The sequence below is a fragment of the Oncorhynchus nerka genome, linkage group LG20 (genome assembly GCF_034236695.1).
Source record: "Oncorhynchus nerka isolate Pitt River linkage group LG20, Oner_Uvic_2.0, whole genome shotgun sequence".
Taxonomy (NCBI): domain Eukaryota; kingdom Metazoa; phylum Chordata; class Actinopteri; order Salmoniformes; family Salmonidae; genus Oncorhynchus; species Oncorhynchus nerka.
Genome location: NC_088415.1, coordinates 96,502,361 through 96,512,061, shown reverse-complemented (window position 1 = coordinate 96,512,061; position 9,701 = coordinate 96,502,361).

The window sequence follows — 9,701 nt, the reverse complement described above, 5'->3', positions numbered from 1 at the left end:
CTCTCCTGTAGAGCTGACCTACTTCATGCTGATTCCTCCTAAACAACTTGTTACAGTACCTCTCCTGTAGAGCTGACCTACTTCATGCTGATTTCTCCTAAACAACCTGTTACAGTACCTCTCCTGTAGAGCTTACCTAATTCATGCTGATTCCTCCTAAACAACTTGTTACAGTACCTCTCCTGTAGAGCTGACCTAATTCATGCTGATTCCTCCTAAACAACTTGTTACAGTACCTCTCCTGTAGATCTGACCTAATTCATGCTGATTTCTCCTAAACAACTTGTTACAGTACCTCTCCTGTAGAGCTGACCTAATTCATGCTGATTCCTCCTAAACAACTTGTTACAGTACCTCTCCTGTAGAGCTGACCTAATTCATGCTGATTTCTCCTAAACAACCTGTTACAGTACCTCTCCTGTAGAGCTGACCTAATTCATGCTGATTTCTCCTAAACAACTTGTTACAGTACCTCTCCTGTAGAGCTGACCTACTTCATGCTGATTCCTCCTAAACAACTTGTTACAGTACCTCTCCTGTAGAGCTGACCTAATTCATGCTGATTTCTCCTAAACAACTTGTTACAGTACCTCTCCTGTAGAGCTGACCTAATTCATGCTGATTTCTCCTAAACAACTTGTTACAGTACCTCTCCTGTAGAGCTGACCTAATTCATGCTGATTTCTCCTAAACAACTTGTTACAGTACCTCTCCTGTAGAGCTGACCTAATTCATGCTGATTTCTCCTAAACAACTTGTTACAGTACCTCTCCTGTAGAGCTGACCTAATTCATGCTGATTCCTCCTAAACAACCTGTTACAGTACCTCTCCTGTAGAGCTGACCTACTTCATGCTGATTTCTCCTAAACAACTTGTTACAGTACCTCTCCTGTAGAGCTGACCTAATTCATGCTGATTCCTCCTAAACAACTTGTTACAGTACCTCTCCTGTAGAGCTGACCTAATTCATGCTGATTTCTCCTAAACAACCTGTTACAGTACCTCTCCTGTAGAGCTGACCTAATTCATGCTGATTTCTCCTAAACAACCTGTTACAGTACCTCTCCTGTAGAGCTGACCTAATTCATGCTGATTTCTCCTAAACAACCTGTTACAGTACCTCTCCTGTAGAGCTGACCTAATTCATGCTGATTTCTCCTAAACAACCTGTTACAGTACCTCTCCTGTAGAGCTGACCTAATTCATGCTGATTTCTCCTAAACAACCTGTTACAGTACCTCTCCTGTAGAGCTGACCTACTTCATGCTGATTTCTCCTAAACAACTTGTTACAGTACCTCTCCTGTAGAGCTGACCTACTTCATGCTGATTTCTCCTAAACAACCTGTTCCCCCTAATGGGAATGGAAATTCTACACTTCCTGGCACTTTTCGTGATGAGAGAGTGGAGGCTATGAAAGCAGAATTATAACACCAACGTTGTAACTATTATTGGGCTCAAACTACTGGGTCCTCTAAATTAATTTTCTTATTTTAACATTGTGATTATAATAGAGGAACTAAAACAGGAAATAGAGTTAGGAAGTGTGATGTATGTGATAAACAGGAAATAGAGTTAGGAAGTGTGTTGTATGTGATAAACAGGAAATAGAGTTAGGAAGTGTGTTGTATGTGATAAACAGGAAATAGAGTTAGGAAGTGTGTTGTATGTGATAAACAGGAAATAGAGTTAGGAAGTGTGTTGTATGTGATAAACAGGAAATAGAGTTAGGAAGTGTGTTGTATGTGATAAACAGGAAATAGAGTTAGGAAGTGTGATGTATGTGATAAACAGGAAATAGAGTTAGGAAGTGTGATGTATGTGATAAACAGGAAATAGAGTTAGGAAGTGTGTTGTATGTGATAAAAACACAACAACAATGGGACAACCAGCTCATGATGGTTACCCCTGCTGTCTCCATAACAACACTTAACACTTAGATATTAACAGGTCCAGAATCAGCCCTTATAGATTATCCTCATCCTAACTACGAGTAGGGTCAGAATGGCACCCTATTCCCTATATTAGTACACTACTTTTTTTTACCAGGTTCCATTCACTCTTAGAAATAGGGGTTCCAAATGGTTCTCCAGCTGTCCCAATTGGAGACAGAACCCTTTAAGGTTCTAGATAGCACCTTTTCTCTAAGAGTGTAGGGTACACTTTATAGGGAATATGGTGGTATTACGTAGTCATACAGTTAAATTGTAGTGGTGAAGAGTGAAACTGGTCCTGGGTCAGTGGTGAAGGGTTAAACTGGTATGATAAATACCTGGATCAGGATAAACTGGTCCTGGGTGGTGAAGAGTTAAACTGGTCCTGGGTCAGTGGTGAAGAGTGAAACTGGTCCTGGGTCAGTGGTGAAGGGTTAAACTGGTATGATAAATACCTGGATCAGGATAAACTGGTCCTGGGTGGTGAAGAGTTAAACTGGTCCTGGGTCAGTGGTGAAGGGTTACACCTTACTGCTACGGGAGGTGGGCACAATCACATGTTGAACACAGCTCTCAGGTCTCCTCTCACTCACTTCTAGTGTTCTCCAGGCAACATCACAGCTGTAGAAACCCTCCAAGAAGAATGACTATAAGCGTGTCCCCTTTAAACCAGACAGAGTAAACCTCAGTAGAGCTTTGCTGTATTTCTTATTGCCAACAGTGGTGACTGTCTGCCTGATAGCCGACCGTAGCTGATTACTGCAACCAGGTGGTGATGCTGTGAACGACACACAGGGTGCTGCCCAGAGAGACACAGATGCCCCACTCAGCTGGATTATTTACACACCTCTTGTTCTAAAGATGTGATATTGATGTACTTAAACAAGGCATAACTCATAAATATCTACTAAATGACTAGAAGGGGAAGGGGGGGGGTCATAAAGCCCTAAAAGTTCCAGAATGGGGTGAAAATGGCAGCCATCTTGGTCAGGGAGAAATCCAAAACAAATCCACTAATTGGAATTAATGGCAATAGAGGCATAGGTGATGCATTTTCTTATTTGACTTAATAAAAGTAGGGTATCAGAAATGTTTTAATAGAATTGTAGTCAACCTAAAATATTGTCATATAATTATAAATACAGTTTATACAGGGTTTATACCAACTGTCTATATAAATATCCCCTAAAATATATGTAAACACACCATGAATGTCTCAGATTGAGTTTTCTTTGAAAGCGGTCTGTGCTATTATATGATACAATATCAGCACTTCCCAATGAGCAAAACCTGGTTGAAAAGACATGTTTTTTATGGTCTTATTCTGGTCGCAAACTGGTTGAAAAAACAAACATATTTTGACGTCTTTTCAGTGGCCAGAATATTACGCATTTTTCTGACCACCATACGACCAGCTGGTCCTAATTGTGAGCTCTGTCTGATCAGCTGGTCCTAATTGTGAGCTCTGTCTAACCAGCTGGTCCTAATTGTGAGCTCTGTATGACCAGCTGGTCCTAATTGTGAGCTCTGTTTGACCAGCTGGTCCTAATTGTGAGCTCTGTCTGATCAGCTGGTCCTAATTGTGAGCTCTGTCTAACCAGCTGGTCCTAATTGTGAGCTCTGTTTGACCAGCTGGTCCTAATTGTGAGCTCTGTCTGACCAGCTGGTCCTAATTGTGAGCTCTGTCTGATCAGCTGGTCCTAATTGTGAGCTCTGTCTGATCAGCTGGTCCTAATTGTGAGCTCTGTCTGATCAGCTAGTCCTAATTGTGAGCTCTGTCTGATCAGCTGGTCCTAATTGTGAGCTCTGTCTGTCCAGCTGGTCCTAATTGTGACCTCTGTCTGATCAGCTGGTCCTAATTGTGAGCTCTGTCTGATCAGCTGGTCCTAATTGTGAGCTCTGTCTGTCCAGCTGGTCCTAATTGTGACCTCTGTCTGATCAGCTGGTCCTAATTGTGAGCTCTGTCTGATCAGCTGGTCCTAATTGTGACCACTATATTATGTAGCCTACTGGTCATAGTTAAGACCCCATCAAGGTAATGACCACATGTCTACAAATCAAATCAAATCTAATGTATTTGTCACATACACATGGTTAGCAGATGTTAATGCGAGTGTAGCGAAATGCTTGTGCTTCTAGTTTCGACAATGCAGTAATAACCAATGAGTAATCTAACTAACAATTCCAAAACCACTACCTTATACACACAAGTGTAAAGGGATAAAGAATATGTACATAAAGATATATGAATGAGTGATGGTACAGAGCGGCATAGGCAAGATACAGTAGATAGTATTGAGTACAGTATATACATATGAGATGAGTATGTAAACAAAGTGGCATAGTTAAAGTGGCTAGTGATACATGTATTACATAAGGATGCAGTAGATGATATAGAGTACAGTATATACGTATGCATATGAGATGAATAATGTAGGGTATGTAAACATTATATTAAGTAGCATTGTTTAAAGTGGCTAGTGATATATTTACATCATTTCCCATCAATTCCCATTATTAAATTGGCTGGAGTTGAGTCAGTGTCAATGACAGTGTGTTGGCAGCAGCCACTCAATGCTAGTGGTGGCTGTTTAACAGTCTGATGGCCTTGAGATAGAAGCTGTTTTTCAGTCTCTCGGTCCCAGCTTTGATGCACCTGTACTGACCTCGCCTTCTGGATGATAGTGGGGTGAACATGCAGTGGGGTGGTTGTTGGGTGGTTGTTGTCCTTGATGATCTTTATGGCCTTCCTGTGACATCGGGTGGTGTAGGTGTCCTGGAGGGCAGGTAGTTTGCCCCCGGTGATGCGTTGTGCAGACCTCACTACCCTCTGGAGAGCCTTACGGTTGTGGACGGAGCAGTTGCCGTACCAGGCGGTGATACAGCCCGACAGGATGTTCTCGATTGTGCATCTGTAGAAGTTTGTGAGTGCTTTTGGTGACAAGCCGAATTTCTTCAGCCTCCTGAGGTTGAAGAGGCGCTGCTGCGCATTCTTCACAATGCTGTCTGTGTGGGTGGACCAATTCAGTTTGTCTGTGATGTGTACGCCGAGGAACTTAAAACTTGCTACCCTCTCCACTACTGTTCCATCGATGTGGATAGGGGGGTGTTCCCTCTGCTGTTTCCTGAAGTCCACAATCATCTCCTTAGTTTTGTTGACGTTGAGTGTGAGGTTATTTTCCTGACACCACACTCCGAGGGCCCTCACCTCCTCCCTGTAGGCCGTCTCGTCGTTGTCGGTAATCAAGCCTAACACTGTTGTGTCGTCCGCAAACTTGATGATTGAGTTGGAGGCGTGCGTGGCCACACAGTCGTGGGTGAACAGGGAGTACAGGAGAGGGCTGAGAACGCACCCTTGTGGGGCCCCAGTGTTGAGGATCAGCGGGGTGGAGATGTTGTTGCCTACCCTCACCACCTGGGGGCGGCCCGTCAGGAAGTCCAGTACCCAGTTGCACAGGGCGGGGTCGAGACCCAGGGTTTCGAGCTTGATGACGAGCTTGGAGGGTACTATGGTGTTAAATGCCGAGCTGTAGTCAATGAACAGCATTCTCACATAGGTATTCCTCTTGTCCAGGTGGGTTAGGGCAGTGTGCAGTGTGGTTGAGATTGCATCATCTGTGGACCTATTTGGGCGGTAAGCAAATTGGAGTGGGTCTAGGGTGTCAGGTAGGGTGGAGGTGATATGGTCCTTGACTAGTCTCTCAAAGCACTTCATGATGACGGAAGTGAGTGTTACAGGGCGGTAGTCGTTTAGCTCAGTTACCTTAGCTTTCTTGGGAACAGGAACAATGGTGGCCCTCTTGAAGCATGTGGGAACAACAGACTGGGATAGGGATTGATTGAATATGTCCGTAAACACACCGGCCAGCTGGTCTGCACATGCTCTGAGGGCGCAGCTGGGGATGCCGTCTGGGCCTGCAGCCTTGCGAGGGTTAACACGTTTAAATGTCTTACTCACCTCGGCTGCAGTGAAGGAGAGTTCGCATGTTTTAGTTGCAGGCCGTGTCAGTGGCACTGTATTGTCCTCAAAGCGGGCAAAAAAGTTATTTCGTCTGCCTGGGAGCAAGACATCCTGGTCCGTGACGGGGTTGGTTTTCTTCTTGTAGTCCGTGATTGACTGTAGACCCTGCCACATACCTCTTGTGTCTGAGCCGTTGAATTGAGATTCTACTTTGTCTCTATACTCACCTTGCCCTGATTAAAAGCAGTGATTCATGCATTGCGCTTTCAGTTTCACGCGAATGCTGCCATCAATCCACGGTTTCTGGTTTGGGAATGTTTTAATCGTTGCTATGGCAACGACATCTTCAACGCACGTTCTAATGAACTCGCACACCGAATCAGCGTATTCGTCAATGTTGTTGTCTGACGCAATACGAAACATATCCCAGTCCACGTGATGGAAGCAGTCTTGGAGTGTGGAATCAGATTGGTCGGACCAGCTGTAAGGGATTTCCTCCTCTTCTTCCGAAGAGGAGAGGCGAAAAGAATCAGAGGACCAATATGCGGCGTGGTAAGTGTCCATGGTTCTTTTTAATACGTAAAGGTACACATGAACAACTGACTACAAAAACAAGAAATGTGAAAAAACCCAAACAGTCCTATCTGGTGCAGACATAGAGACCGGAAGAATCACCCACCAACCAAGGACCAAGCGGCGTGGTAAAAGACAACGACGACAGCAGCAGCAGCAGCAACAACAGCGGCCAGCATCACAGGACTACACAAGTTGGGAGGAGATAGACAGGTGGGCGAGGGAGAGTGCCGGAGTCCCAGGGAGAGTGCCGGAGCCCTCCTGAGATTCGATGGAGCAGTGCGAGGAAGGTTACAGGAGAATGAGGGGGGGCAGACGAGGTGTGGGGCTAAGCCAGGTAGCAGACCTGAGCTCACTCCTCGTGCTTATGATAAGCAGCGCATTACTGGTCAGGCACCGTGTTATGCGGTTAAGCGCACGGTGTCGCCAGTGCGTGCCCATAGCCCGGTGCGCTAGTTTTGGTCCAGGGTATCCTGCGCTGGCTCTGCATACTGTGTCTCCGGGGCGCTGGGAGGGTGCCGGGCAAATGTGGGAGTGGAGCCTAAGGGAGAAGTGCGCGTAGTGAGCACTAGATCTCCCGTGCTTACCCACAGCCCGATTCAACCTGTGCCTGCACTCTGGAGGGTCCGGGCTAGAGTAGTTGTCCAGCCTGGGGAAGTGGTGCCAAGGCTGAGCACCAGAGCTCCAGTGCTCCCCCACAGCCCGGTCCTTCAGGTGCCTCCTAATGCCAAGCCTCCTGAAAGTCTCCCCAGCCTGGTGGTTCCTGTGGCAGCCTCATGCACCAGGCTGTCTCTCTGTCTCCTCCCTGCAGGTGGTCCTGTCTGTCCAGCGCTGCTGCCGGAGTCTCCCGCCTGTCCGGCGCTGCTGCCGGAGTCTCCCGCCTGTCCTGCGCTGGAGCCCCTCTGTCCAGAGCTTCCGCCCCTCTGTCCCGAGCTTCCGCCCCTCTGTCCAGTGGGGTCATTGAGAAGGGTGGCCATGGTTAGAAAGCCACGGAGGCGGACAATAAGGGAGAAATGATGTACATATATGGAGAAACATAAATACTGTAACACAAGAGAGAGATACACTTATAGAGTGCATTTGCCATTCTGGTAAAATAAATTGTCTATTGTATAGGAGAGGGGAACAGAGGAGGCCATAGACACATAGTCTGTTGACCCTAGATAACACACAAACAGGAGAACGCATTACGCTGAGTGCAGGGGCAAAGCAAGCCTATAGCATAGAGGAATGTATGGTATTTTTAGTATAGCTGGACATGCTAAAAACAGAGGAGACACATAGTCTGTTGACCCTAGATAACACACAAACAGGAGAACGCATTACGCTGAGTGCAGGGAAAAAGCAAGGGTCTTGTCATCATTATAATCTGACGGAAAGCAGATATGGGCGTTATTGGGCTGAACAAGCAGGATGCACGGATTGGGATGTAACTGCATTTGCATATGGGATGGACTGATGATGTATGTGTATTCTGCCCTTGAGTTGCGTTCCCATGCAAAACTAGACAGATAGCTAACAACTAAGTCTTCAATAAAACTCCCAAGGCGTGACTTTTCTTGAATGAAAATATTGAAAACGTTTATGTTGTGAAACTGCAAAATACAGAAAAGAATATACTTTAGTGTTCAATTCACACCGACATACTGTAGCTGTACATTAAACATTTGAAGTTGCATAAATACAAAGCACGCGCTAAGGTACCATGCATCTGGCATGATGCCAAACCATATAGCTAATTGTTAACCATATGGTAATTGGCTCCTTTCATTACTCTAATAATGTATAACCATCTATGTAGAATAACAAAGCATATTACACTAGAAACAGTAACAAAACTACAGTATTGTATATTTTACAATTCGTTTGCATGACGCATGAGCAAAGTAATACAGCTAACGACATACATTAAAGGCATTGCAATTTGTGAGTAAATGCAACCAACATTGATATGTAAGAAACTCTATCAATAACAAGATTATCATCATTAGCTAAATGCTTGAATCGAACTTACAAACAAATATTTTTCCAAGGCTGAAGCGTGACAAGAAATAACTACATTGAAAGACCTGCACCGTAGCGTTGTTTGTAGCTGTTTCTATGCGTGCAAAACAAATTCTGTACTTCCTGTTTGCGTGGTCTTTCTAAGTACCAGAAAACGCCACTAGGGGGCAAATAACACCATTGAACACAATGAAAATCCAATTTAACCATTGTAATAAAATAATCTGTTACCTTCTAACAGGATGGCAGCACAATGTGTATAAAATCAGAGCTCTGAAAAAGTGTGTGTTCCGCGGACCACTCCGGCTTGCGATACTTCTTTTATTAAAAGCCTATTGATTTCACAAAGTTCTTGATAGCGTCATATTTGAACCGATTTTCCACGACAACAATAAGGCAGACTAAGACTATGGTGAAGTGGGGTCCGAGTCCCGCGCCAGAGCCGCCACCGCGGACAGACGCCCACCCAGACCCTCCCCTATAGGTTAAGGTTTTGCGGCCGGAGTCCGCACCTTTGGGGGGGGGGGGGGTACTGTCACGTTCTGACCTTTATTTCCTTTGTTTTGTCATTAGGGCGTGAGTTGGGGTGGGCAGTCTATGTTTGTTTTTCTATGATTTGGGTATTTCTATGTTTCAGCCTAGTATGGTTCTCAATCAGAGGCAGGTGTCATTAGTTGTCTCTGATTGAGAATCATACTTAGGTAGCCTGGGTTGCACTGTTTGTTTGTGGTGATTGTCTATGTTGATGGCTTGTTTCAGCGCAGCTCGCATTAGCTTCACGGTTGTTATTTTGTTTACTGTTTTTGTATAGTGTTTCAGTGTTCAGTGTTTTATTTATTAAAATTCATGATGAACACATATCACGCCGCATTTTGGTCCTCCGATCCTTCTCGCCTCTCCTTCAGATGAAGAGGAGGACGACCGTGACACCAGCGTTGAACAGACCTCAGCGTGGGAGCTTCTTGTTTTGTTTTAAGGATTAATCAGAGTGGTGTGATGGGGCAGTATTAATGATTAATCAGAGTGGTGTGATGGGGCAGTATTAATGATTAATCAGAGTAGTGTGATGGGGCAGTATTAATGATTAATCAGAGTGGTGTGATGGGGCAGTATTAATGATTAATCAGAGTGGTGTGATGGGGCAGTATTAATGATTAATCAGAGTGGTGTGATGGGGCAGTATTAATGATTAATCAGAGTGGTGTGATGGGGCAGTATTCATGATTAAT